Source organism: Podarcis liolepis (assembly GCF_965112155.1).
Source record: "Podarcis liolepis genome assembly, chromosome: 4".
Classification (NCBI taxonomy): domain Eukaryota; kingdom Metazoa; phylum Chordata; class Lepidosauria; order Squamata; family Lacertidae; genus Podarcis; species Podarcis liolepis.
Genome location: NC_139558.1, coordinates 94026537 through 94039314, shown reverse-complemented (window position 1 = coordinate 94039314; position 12778 = coordinate 94026537).

Below are 12778 nucleotides of genomic sequence, written 5' to 3'. Positions count from 1 at the left end.
GGTCTGGTGCAACCGGCTCGCTCAGGCGTGGTTCTGGTTCCGGTGTCCTTTCGGCCTCACGGGTCCTCTCTGTATTTACTGATTCTGCCTCTCCTGCTGGCCCCTCCTGCTCTATGGGCCTCAATGCCCCGCTGTTCCCTTGGGACTCCTCTGACCTGTCCTCCTCCTGGGTTTCTCCCAGGAATCGTCGCCGTATCTGGTCGCAGTGGCGACGCCAGCATTGCCTTCCATCCGTTAGCACCTCGTACGACACTGGGCCAGTGACCCTGGTGACTGTGGCGGGTACCCATGCTGGGCCTGCCCCAAAATTCTTTGCGTACACTGGGTCCTGGGCCTCGAAGGTCCGGGGGTTCCTGCCTTCCCCCACCACTACCTCATCCTGAGCTCTATCGGGGTGAAGGCGGTCCAATCTGATTGCAAGGCGCCGACCCATTAGTAGTTCAGCGGGGCTCTGGCCAGTCGTTGAGCTGGGGGTGCTGTGCTGTGCTAGAAGGAATGTGGCAAGGCGGTACTCCCAGTCCCCTTGCGTCATGCGGCGGAGGGTGTCCTTGGTGGTCCGCACCATGCGTTCTGCTTGGCCATTGGTGGCAGGGTGGAATGGCGCCGAACGGATGTGGCGGATGGCGTTCTGCGCTGTGAAGGTTTGGAATTCTCCTGACGTAGATGCAGTCCCGTTGTCTGAGACGAGAGTGTCAGGGAGCCCGTGGGTTGCAAACAGCCTGCGTAGTACCCGGATGGCTGCGGACGTGGAAGTGGACAGTACCAGTGCGACTTCCAGCCATTTGGTGTAGGAGTCCACCACTATGAAGAATGTTTTCCCCTGAAAGGGGCCAGCGAAATCCACATGTAGGCGTGACCATGGTGCTCGGGCGGACTCCCAGGACTGGACTGGGGCCCTTGGGGGATCTGGGCGGGATTCTTGGCAGGCCTGGCAGTGTTTGACCCAGGCCTCTATCTCTCCATCGATCCCCGGCCACCACACATAACTCCTGGCAAGGGCCTTCATTCTTCCTACCCCTGGATGTGTCTCGTGTAGGGCTGTGAGGACCCTTTTGCGAAGGGGCTGGGGAACAACGACTCTGCTTCCCCATAACAGGCACCCCTTGTGGGCCGACAGTTCATGTTTGCGGGTTGTGTAGCCGGCGAATTCTGGCCCGGGGCTGTTGCTGGGCCATCCCCTCCACACCCAGTCCAGGACCCGGGAGATGACCCTATCTTTCTTGGAATGGTGTGCAACTTCTTGTGCCTGAATGGGGCGGTCGGGAAGCAGCTCCAGGCTCATAACCTCTAGTGCAGGTGCTGGGTCGGGGCCTGTTTCCGGTAGTGGTAGCCTGCTGAGGGCGTCCGCATGGCCCATCGCCACCCCAGGTCGGTGAATCAGTGCATACTGGTAGCTGGCAAGGAAAATTGACCACCTGAGGACACGAGGAGACAGCACTTGCGGGGTCTGCTTTTCGGGGGCAAACAAGCCAAGCAACGGCTTGTGGTCAGTCACCACCGTGAAGGGCCGCCCGTACAAGAAATCATGGAATTTTTTTACTCCCTTCACGATTGCCAGACCCTCCTTGTCGATTTGCGAGTAGTTCCGCTCAGTTGCATTGAGTGTCTGGGAAAAGTACGCCACCGGTACCTCTCTTCCATCCGGGAGTTGGTGCCCCAGGACAGCGCCAATGCCATAGGGTGAGGCGTCGCATGCTAGCACCACCGGCAGCCTCTCGTCGAAGTGTGCCAAGACAGAGTTTGAGACAAGCAAGTCCTTGACTGCCTGGAATGCGGCCTCCTGGCGCTAGCCCCACACCCAAGGGGCCCGCTTGTCCAGGAGTCTGTGTAGGGGCTCCGCTACCGCTGCCTTATGGAGAAGGAAGGAATGGTAAAAGTTCAATAGTCCCAAGAAGGCCTGAAGTTCAGTCTTGCTCTTGGGCGCTGGGGCATCACAAATGGCCCGTACCTTGTCCCCAGTCGGGTGGACCCCTTCCCAGAAAGTCCACCTGAGGCACTCCTAGTAGACATTTTTCCCGCTTCACCTTGAGACCCGCTGTCTGGAAACGGTGCAGAACGGTGCGGAGGCGGTCCTCAAACTCCTCAGGTGTGGGCCCGGCAATCAACACATCATCGAAGAAGGGGGTGACGCCAGGAATCCCTTTAAGGAGAGAGTCCATTAGATTCTGGAATATGCCTGGTGCCACGCTGACCCTGAATTGCAGCCGCTTTACCCTGAACGCTCCTCTGTGCGTCACAGTCGTCTGTGCCTCTGCTGTGGCCTCATCTACTGGCAGCTGTTGATATGCTTGGGCCAAGTCCAGCTTGCCAAAAATTTTCGACCCAGCCAGGGTGGCAAGGACATGGCTGACCACTGGCACTGGGTATGCGTGGGCCGTGAGGGCCTTGTTTATGGTACATTTGTAGTCTGCGCAGATACGGACCGAACCATTAGGCTTGACGTGAGTGACGATTGGGGTTTCCCAGGGGGCATTAGGCACCGGCTCCAGCACTCCTTGCTCCACGAGTCGGTCCAATTCCTCGTCTATACGGGGTTTCAAGGCGAACGGGACCCGGCGGGCCTTGAGCCTGACCGGTCGTACTGCGGGGTCAAGCTGTAGCGCAATGGGGGGGCCCGTATACTGTCCCAATTTCCCATCGAAAACCCCTGGAAATTCCTTGCATATGGCGTCCACGTCCACTTGTAAGCTAGTGTGGTTCACCCCGGTGACAGCTAGCCCCAGTGGTCCAAACCATGCCAATCCCAGTAAGCTAATGTAGGGGCCCTTGACCACAAGCAAGTCCAGTTGCCGCGTCCGCCCTCGGTATTGCACCCTGAAGGTCCCCACCCCCATTGTGGGGACCTTACGTTTCTGGAAGTCCCGTAGGGTGAATGGGGCCGGCCTGAGTTTGGGACCCCCAGTAGGACACAGTTTCCTTAAGGTCCTTGCCGAGATTATGGATAGAGTTGAACCCGTGTCAAGCTCCATGCGGCATGGGGCCCCCTCTATCTGTACCTCTACATAAATTTTCTCTACGTTGGGGTGGGGCAACTGGTATACCTGGCAGTCCGTGAGCTCCGTTGAGTTGTCTTGGTGCGTTGGGCCCCGGGACCTGGGGCTCTTGGGTTGGTCATCTGATGCCTGGTGTCGGGAGAGCCGAGCCCGACACACCCGGGCGATGTGTCCCGATTTTCTGCACTGCCTGCACTCTGCGTTGCGGAAACGGCAGGTCCTCCTCTCGTGACTCTCCCCGCAGCTTGCGCAGTTTCCTCCTTCTCGTCGAGGCAGCTGTGGTCTGTGCGCTGCTTGAGTGCGCTGCTGTACTCGGTGCACCTCCTCCCTGTCGGATCCTGAGTCGTTGGTGAGGTCTTCGTGGTGGACCCGCGGTTGGGATGGCAGGCTCGGCCGTGCCTCTTGCGTCGACCTCTCGGCAGCTTCCGTTGCCAGGGCCTCCTCCAGAGCGACCTGGAACGTTAGGTCCTTCTTAGCGTAGAGGCGTCGTTGCAGCTTCTCATCCTTCAGGCCACCGACGAGGCGGTCACGAAGCATGTTCTCCAGCTCTGAGAAGTTGCAGAATCGGGCGGCTTGGCGGAGAGAGGTCACAAACCCAGTTATGGTTTCCCCAGGGGCTTGTCACTTTGCGTAGAAGGCATTTCGACGAGCCACCACTGAGGGCTGTGGCGAAAAGTGCCCCTTCAGCTGTTCCATTATTGTTTTGTATGGAACAGTAGCGACGTCTTCAGGTGCAAGTAGAGCCCGGGCAATTTCAAACGTCTCCTCTCCGCAGACGCTGAAGAATATCGCCCTCTTCTTGGCGTCTTCTTCGTCGGTGACCCCTTTGGCTTCTAGGAGGAAGGTGAAACGGGAGGCGTACGCTTCCCAGTCTCCAGATGCTGGGTTGAACGGTGAGAAGCTGCTGTCGGTTGCCATTCTGAGTTCCTTGTGTCCCGGAGCTGAAGCCTGGATACACGGTGCGAGGCAGCGGTGCGGCAGGTGGCGGTGCTGCGGTGCTGTGTGTGGCAGTCAGCTCAGCGGGATCCCACCTTCGTCGCCAGTGAAATATACTCAGGGTCGCAAAGTGATTTCATGCTCTTTATTCAGCTCATAGTGGTGAGGAGGAATGAATGAATGTCCCCTCACAGTATCTGTTTTATATACATTATTTACACAATGGGCTGCACATGATTGGCTAATTCCGGAATTCTACTGTAAGCCAATCAGGTTGTGGATTCACTTCTATCTGGAGCAGGATTGGGTGGTTCCTGCCAACCAATCATACTGCTGCATTGTTCTAGGACCAATCAGACTGCTGCATTCTGAATCCTATTGTTCTAGGACTAATCAGACTGCTGCAATTTGGATCCTATTGTTCTCAGTACATAACAGGTTTTCTCCCTATTCTCTAACACTAGGACTCAGGGATATCTAAGCAAAGCAGAATGTTGGAAGACTCAAGACAGACAAAAAGAAACAAATGGCTAAACTGGAATTTGCTCCCACAAAGTCCACAAACTTGAAATAAAAAAATTCCTTCCAGTAGCACCTTAAAGACCTTCCGGTAGCACCTTAAAGACTTCCAGTAGCACCTTAAAGACCAACCAACTTAGTTGGTCTTTAAGGTGCTACTGGAAGGAATTTTTTTATTTTGACTATGGCAGACCAACACGGCTACCTATCTGTATCCACAAACTTGGTTGGCTTTAAAAGAGGATCAAGGTCATAATTTATGCCTGTGGCCATCAGAGGGCAGCAGTCTACTGCAGAAACCTGACAAATGCATGCAATAAATATTAGCCTTTTAGATTTGTCAAGACACTGGGCAGGAGGGCGCACACAACCTAGTATCTCAGGATAAAGGTTTGTCTCCCCATCCATCCATTTTTGCAATTATAGGAATAACGCTCCGTTTCCTTCTCTGCCCTGTATCCACCTACCCTCAGGCTCTGGCAGAAGCTGTTCTTCAACGTAGGGATTATTGTTGACAGCCTTCCTGAGAGACAATGGAGTGTGCCACTGGGGAGACTACTGGAGAATCACAGCACCTGCTGTGGCTGCAGAAACTGGTAGCGCCTAACTGCATTGTTTTAGCTGTCTTAGCAGCACCAGACGCGGCCTCCCTGGGTTGCAGGCCTGGGCAAGTGTGTATGGAGGTCCTGGGCTTCTCAGATGGCCTGGCTATTGAAACCCAAAGGAAAGCAGAGCAAGATGTTTGGCACCAGCTTGGCTGCAGGAATTGCTGGAAGGAAGGGTACAAGGCATCATCCAACCATCTTAGGGATTTAGCTCCAGATCTTAGCCTTTTCTTCTACCGAAGATATTCTGCAAGGCAGCAGAGGTTTAGGATGGGCTACCTTCTCAGGTGGATGAGCCCCATTCTGTAGCCACATCCTCTGTGCCATGTATAATTTTTTAAAACTTCTGTGATATCATCTCTTGCTCACCTTTTCTGTTAAGTTGTGGGTGAACATATCAGACGACACAACGATTCTTCAGACAGCTCTTGTTTATTCACAGGCCAGAACAGAACTGAGCTGAAGGGTTCAGCCAGCCTGCTTATATAGAGCTCCACTACAACGCAACAGTAACAACTTTCTGTAACTATCGTCACTTTCAATTCCTTATTTGCATATGTGGACCTGAGTGAAAACTATCTATAGTATCCCCCTGCTGGCCCAGGGTGAGAACTTCAGTAAACAACATTTTCTCTAAATGAGGAAGTCCCAAATGCTGCAAACTTTCTTCATAGGCAGGTTTGGGGGAACTCTGAGCTTTACAGAAGAATAAGCAACCCCACCAACCAACCAACCCATAACTATGTTTTTATATGTGCTGTAAGCTGCCCAGAGTGGCTAGGGAAATCCAGCCAGATGGGTGGAGTATGAATAAAATAACAGCAACAATTACAGACGGAAAACCATAAAACAGCTGGACTGAGCATGCTCAGTGACTATAGAATACTGAGTGAATGTTGAGAGAGGAGAAGGGAGTAATGAGAAGAGGTGGCGTGAAATGAGGTATCCTGGAAAAGATTATGACTGGCTGGAACCCAGAAGTGGAGCAGGCTACGCTGCAACTTTTTTTTGCAGGATCCAACTTACCCTGTCAAAATGGCCGCAGCTGTTTGGTTTCCTGCAGATGGGAAGAGTTCTGAGTGGCCTAAAAAGTTGCTAGAAAATTTCGAACAGAGAGTCGGAGAAGATTTCCTTGACCTCCCTCTACCTACTGCTTTAACGCCACGGCTAAAACGGCCTTGGAAACCCAGGGACGCCATGAATTTTAATGCAGGCTGCAGCCATCTCTGTGCTTCCCTGCCCCCACCCCCAGCCCCAAGCTATGTACTGCAGAAACAGCTTGCTGGCTGTTACTTTCACAGATTTTTCTTTGCCTGAATAGATTATAACAGGATTAAGAACTCCTCCACCCCTCCCCTCCTGCAAACCGGTCAACTATTTATGAGCTTGAAATGCAGAGAATAGATTTCCTTACAAGTTCACGCAAACGCCTCTCAAAAATTTAATTTGACAAATCTCAGGGGCCTGGGGAGAGAGAGGCGCAATTTGCCATTAAGATTGACAGAGAGGGATGCTCCGGAATGGAGGGAACAGGCAAGGGAGGCGCATTTTCGTTTGGAACAATTCCTGGTCATGCCACTATCTTCTGACGGTCTCTCCTGTTATCTATTTGCTGCATTTATTATTATTGGTTACACTTTTATCCCAGATTTTCTTTATTTTTTTTATAAAAAAATATTTTTTATTAGGAATTTAAACAAAACATACTAGCTTACAACATATCATCCTTAATTCCCCCCATTTTCTCTCCTCTCCCCCATAAAACAACCCCCTCCCCTCTCCCCCTGACTTCCCTCATTTCCAGTCTCTGGTTTCTCTATAGATGCTATTCTCTGCATGTTACAAAATTGTATAAATCCTTAATTTATCTGACTGGTTATTATCAATAAAAAAATTGTGAGTGTTTTTTCAAAGCCTGCCAAGGAGTCCAGTTTGCTTTGTTGCTTCTTTAAATACTTTGCAAAAGGTTCCCATTCATCTTTAAAGTCACAGTTATCCTCGTCCCTTAGTTTATGTGTCAATTTTGCCTGTTCTGCATAGTCCATCAGTTTCTCTTGCCATAGTTCTTTAGTCGGGGTTTCCTTGTTCTTCCATCCTTGTGCTATTAAGACTCTTGTTGCCGTTGTCACATACATGAAGACGTTTTTCAACTTCCTTGGCAGGTCTTTTCCTACAATCCCTAACAGAAATGCTTCAGGTTTCTTAACAAATGTTAGATGGAACATTTTCTTCAATTCATTGTATATCATTTTCCAATTTTTAAAAATTTCATTAGTCTCACCACATATGGTAAAATGTCCCCTCCTTTTCCTTACGCTTCCAATACATATTTGAGCTAGTTTTATACATTTTTCCTAATTGCACTGGTGTCATATACCATCTATAAATCATCTTTATATAGTTTTCTTTCAACAAAAAACAATCTGTAAATTTTAAATCAATTTTCCATAACCTTTCCCAATCCTCCATCATGATGTTATTGTCGGGATTCAAGCCTGCCTTCAGGAGAAACTGGCCACTCTCCAGGCACCCGGCTTGAATCACCGGTTGACCTCCCTGTCTGCATTCCCCGGCAGGATACAGGCAAGGTCGCGATCGGCGATCCTCCTCAACGTGAAGAGAACACACCACTCTTTCCTGCCCCCCCCAGGGGCAGGGGAAAGAGATAGACAGAAACGTATTTACATGCCTTTATTTCTGTCTTTGCAGCGTTACAGAGAAACACGTCTGCTCTCTTCAAACTCCAACAGCAGAGAGACAAACTCCACCTACTGTACTTACAGTACAGTTCATATTACACTGTGAGCTAATTCCGGTGCTTTGCACTGTGAAAAGACTGTCCCTTTGTTTCCCAAGGAACAGTACCCAACATTCCCATTATGTTTTGCTTCCAAGCTAGCAGCGGCTCGCGGCCGCATTGCTTCTTTTCCGTAACAGTTATGACCTATATCTTGTGCCCATTTGATCATGACTGATTTTACCTCTTCATCTTTCGTCTCCTATCCCAGCTTTTCTTTCAAGGAGCCCAAGGTGGCACATGTGGTTATCCACATCCCCATTCAATCCTGACAACAACCCTGGGAGGTAGGCTAGGCTGAGAGACAGTAGCTGGACCCTAGTTCATTTGTTGAGAACCCAGGTCTTGGTCCAATGCTCTAATTACCCTACCCTACCCTACCCTACCCCACCCTACCCCACCCCACCCCACCCCACCCCACCAGTGCTTTTCAAACTTCCTGTGCAAACCTGTGTTTTACCTACCCTTCTTATTTGCTTCCCAATCATGGCGAGAGGATGACTGTCATGAGCCGGCCAGGAGTCGGCTTCACCTGCTGAGCAGCAGCCTGAAGGAGCAGAAGATGAATTGACTCCACCTGCTGCTGATCAGCCTTCTTGTTCCTCATGAGAAGCAGCTGGCTCCAGCTTTCTTAAAGAGGGTTTCCAGCCTCAGGAAGTTGCTGGAAACAGCACTCATCGTTCCTGAGCAGATGGTGCTGCTTCTTGTTCCTGGTGACCTTGGACCCTTGGCTTTCTTGATCCCTGGATCGTCTGACTATGTGAACTGAGATACTCCTGGCCTTAGCACTGGACTGGACCTGACCATACCATATATATGGACTCTGCCTCTAGGCAAGTACCCCCCTGAGACCTGGCTGGTTGGCTGGCTTCTCCCTCCACTGAGCTCCGCTGTGGCTGGCAGCACAGGACTACGGCAATGACTTAAAGCAGAAGCGGAGGAACTGTAGCCCTCAGTGGGCCTGGCCATATTTCTGTTCTGTTGGGGAAAGCCAGGGAAGGAGGGTGTGGCAATGTGAGAGAGGGAAGCTGAAACAGGGCAGAGGTAAGGAATGGGATGAATCCCTCAGCATAGGATAAGTTCTGAGGTGGGGCGCAGCAGTGGGGAGGGAGGGAGAAAGGGGTGGCAGGATAGAGAGAGAATAAGGAGGTGGCAGAAGAGATGGGGTAGCAGGAGAAAGGGAGAAGTGAGTGGCAGAAGAGAGAGATAAAAGAGAAAGTAGGGCGGCAGGAAAAAGAGAGACCGGAGGGTGGTCTTGTCTACTTTTGGCATTGAACCCAGTCCACAGGTCCCCTGAATTATTACTGCTTAGGGAATGCAGTATGCCAGTCAACACCAGTGACTGCGAACCAAAACTGGGCAGAGAGCTGTGGCAATCATGCCTGCGGGCATATTCTTCACGTTGCCCTCACACATAGAAAGAAAGCTCTGGGGCGAAACATGCAGCTATCTGTTAAGTTGAAATATACTCGGAGTCGAGTGTGGATTTCATGCTCTTTATTCAGCTCATAGCAGTGAGGAATGGGAGTTCCCCTGGAATGTCTGCTTTATAGACATTATTTACCCAATGGGCCCCACGTGATTGGCTAATTTCGGGATACTCCTGTAGGCCAATCAGGTTGCGCATTCACTTCCACCTGGAGTTGGATTGGGTGGCTCCTGCGGACCAATCAGACTGCTGCATTCTGAATCCTACTGTTCTAGGACCAATCAGACTGCTGCATTTTGGATCCTATTCAACTCAGTACATAACATAAGTGATTTCAGTGAGTGTGGCGTGGTCACCTCCACGTATATTTTTCCTGGAACTGAGGACTGCAGCAGCAGTGTATGTGTGTATGGAAAATCAATATTGTGTGATCTCCACCATCGGGACCAGTCAGAAATGGCTAAATTCCAATGTAAACATAAGGTTTTTGAGGGTAGTTGTGCTATGCACCCCCTGGCAACCATTTTGCGTTGTTTCCGCCCTCATTGCTATTTTGTGAATGGGCCCCCCAGTGCGCTCTCAAAATTCGACATGTGCCCACTGGCCCGAAAAGATTGGCGGCCCCTGATTTATACGTTCCTGGGATAACTTGTCCTCAACAGCAGAAGACTTTTAAAAGTTGTTCAGATAAAGTACGTGCCTACTCTTCCTTGGCAAACAGCATCCCATAGGAGTTCTTGACAAATTAAAACCCAGCTCGACAAGGCAGGCCAGGATTGCATGTTTACACAGCCTATCTCTTGCCTTTGCACATTGCAGCAAAAAACGAAGCCTGCCAAAACCTTCTGTTTGCATGCTGTGTGTGCCAATGACAGGCTTGTAGAACGTGTGCCTAAAATACTACGGGGATCTTGGTCTGATTCCACTCATCCTTGTCAAAACAGTTGAGCTTCCATCCTGCAGTCTGCGGTGACGTGCCTCCATAACATTTGCAAATGTTACACCAGACTTTGTTCTGCAGCAGCCTTCTGAGCCTATTACTAACTACGGTGGTACCTCGGGTTAAGTGCTTAATTCGTTCTGGAGGTCCGTTCTTAACCTGAAACTGTTCTTAACCTGAAGCACCACTTTGGCTAATGGGGCCTGCCGCTGTGCCGCCAGAGCACGATTTCTGTTCTCATCCTGAAGCAAAGTTCTTAACCCGAGGTAATATTTCTGGGTTAGTGGAGTCTGTAACCTGAAGCATATGTAACCTGAAGTGTATGTAACCCGAGGTACCACTGTATTTGGGGGCACTTTCTATGATAGGAGCCACCAGTTCAGTGGCCATGGATGCAACAACCCCCCTAAGATATTCTCCTTGAGCTTGTGGAGTCCCAGTCCCACTGCCTGCTTGGCCAAGAAATGGTGAGAATGGTTACCTTTTTCTCTCTTGAATCTGACGGAGGAAATTTGAAAAGTGGTGTTCTTTCCCACTTTCCCCTCAGGTCTAAGTGCTTTTCAAGGTTCAGATTCTACTGGATCTGACACTTACCCAGATCCCTAGGTTTCTGCATCATCATCCTCATCCTCATCCTCATCATCATCATCATCATTTATACCCCGCCCATCTGGCTGGGTTTCCCCAGCCACTCTGGGCGGCTTCCAACAGAATATTAAAATACAATAACCTATTAAACCTTAAAAGCTTCCCTAAACAGGACTGCCTTCAGATGTCTTCTAAAAGTCTGGTAGTTGTTGTTCTCTTTGACATCTGGTTGGAGGGCATTTCACAGGGTGGGTGCCACTACCGAGAAGGCCCTCTGCCTGGTTCCCTGTAACCTGGCTTCTCACAGTGAGGGAACCGCCAGAAGGCCCTCGGCCCTGAGCCTCAGTGTCCGGGCTGAGCGATGGTGGTGGAGACACTCCTTCAGGTATACAGGACCGAGGCCGTTTAGGGCTTTAAAGGTCAGCACCAACACTCTGAATTGTGTTGAGAAAGCATAAGCAAGGATTCTCCACTCCTCACCTCCAGTGGTTGAGTATTCTGTCATACAACTCCCCTTGCTCTGCAATCTGAAGTGGTTGCCACTGATGAGCAATTTGTCTACAGGAGGGACTCTCCCACATCTTCCGATCCAAAATTCCTAGAAGGATAACAGCATCTGGTTGGCTGTGCTGCTGCTGCCCAAGAGGCAGTGGGGAAGTTCCGAGGCAGCAGGAAAAGCACTGCAGTCCAATCGCATTGGTGGAACCGGTCTGGCTTGCACTGTGAACATGTGTGAACTAGAAAGCTATGATGGGTTGAGGCTGCCTGTTAAGCATGCACAGAGTGCCTCCGTAGCAGGAGACTGGTGTTATACACTGCACTTTTCTTGTCCGAGGGCAGAAAGGCAGCAAACACATAACCCCCTACTGCCATTTTCGAAGGAAGCTGCTGTGTTTTGCCCCCCTTTTCACTCCGGTGCTTATTGATCGTGCAAGGTATAAAGAACCTCTCTCCAGAAGGTTTGAATGGAATAATAATCTGGAGGCTTGGCCCCCACCCCCACTGTGCCCCAATTCCCTTTGCTCATTACGGCACAATGGCTTTGGAGTTAATGGAATTTTCAATCTCCCCTTTGTAAAGCGCATCTAATTGTCATCTTCTATTTGCTCTGGGAATTGCAGGAGCCATCCCAGGCTAATGCGATTCATAGAGGTCCCTCCTGATCTTCCTGATAAGGCCCGTTTGCCATTGATTAGGTCATGAATATCAAAAGGGAGCCATGGCGATTAATTTATAGTAGGGCCACACCAAACCGGGATGAAATAGTCTCTCAAGCAAAGGTCAGGTGGCAGTTGTGGCAGGCGCAGGATGTGACATGTTGAGCAGCAAGCAGGAGTCATTTGTTTCAGGATGTCAGAAGTAGGGAAAGCCAGTAGCTTGGTGGGAGAGCACCTGCTTGGCATGCAGAGGGCCCTAGGTGGAATCTGCAGCATTGTCAGGGACCGTAATGAGGAAGAATGGTGGGAGCCTCCTTCTCCCCCTGCTCCTGATCAGCATTCCTGAATCTTCTCAGGAGCAGGAGGACAGTATAGATTTGGAACAGTGGTTTGCAGAGGGGCATAGTTTGGAAGACAGCAGCTGGGAAGTACTGGATGGGGAATACCTAGGAGAAGAAACACTGGAAGAGAGAGGGTTAACAGGCTCACTGTCTCTGCAAAGCATTCATCTGCTCAGCCCAAGGTCAAGAAGAGCAAATAAGGTGGCAGCACAGAAAGCACAGTGGTTATGAGATCAGGTTACAAGACGTGGTAGTGATGTGGGTGACTAGGGAGGAAGTGGGTGGAACCCTTAATTGGGAGCACCTTCATTCCTAAGAAATGGATTCTTTGTTCTCTCACTCTGATCATTAAAGCTACTAACTGGTAAGAAGACTCCTTTCCTTTTGTTCTGCTTATCTACTGCCAAAGTGGGGAGAAAGCCGATTCCCTGAAGCCTTTGGGGGGTGAGGTCAAGCTGTTGGAAGGTTACAGT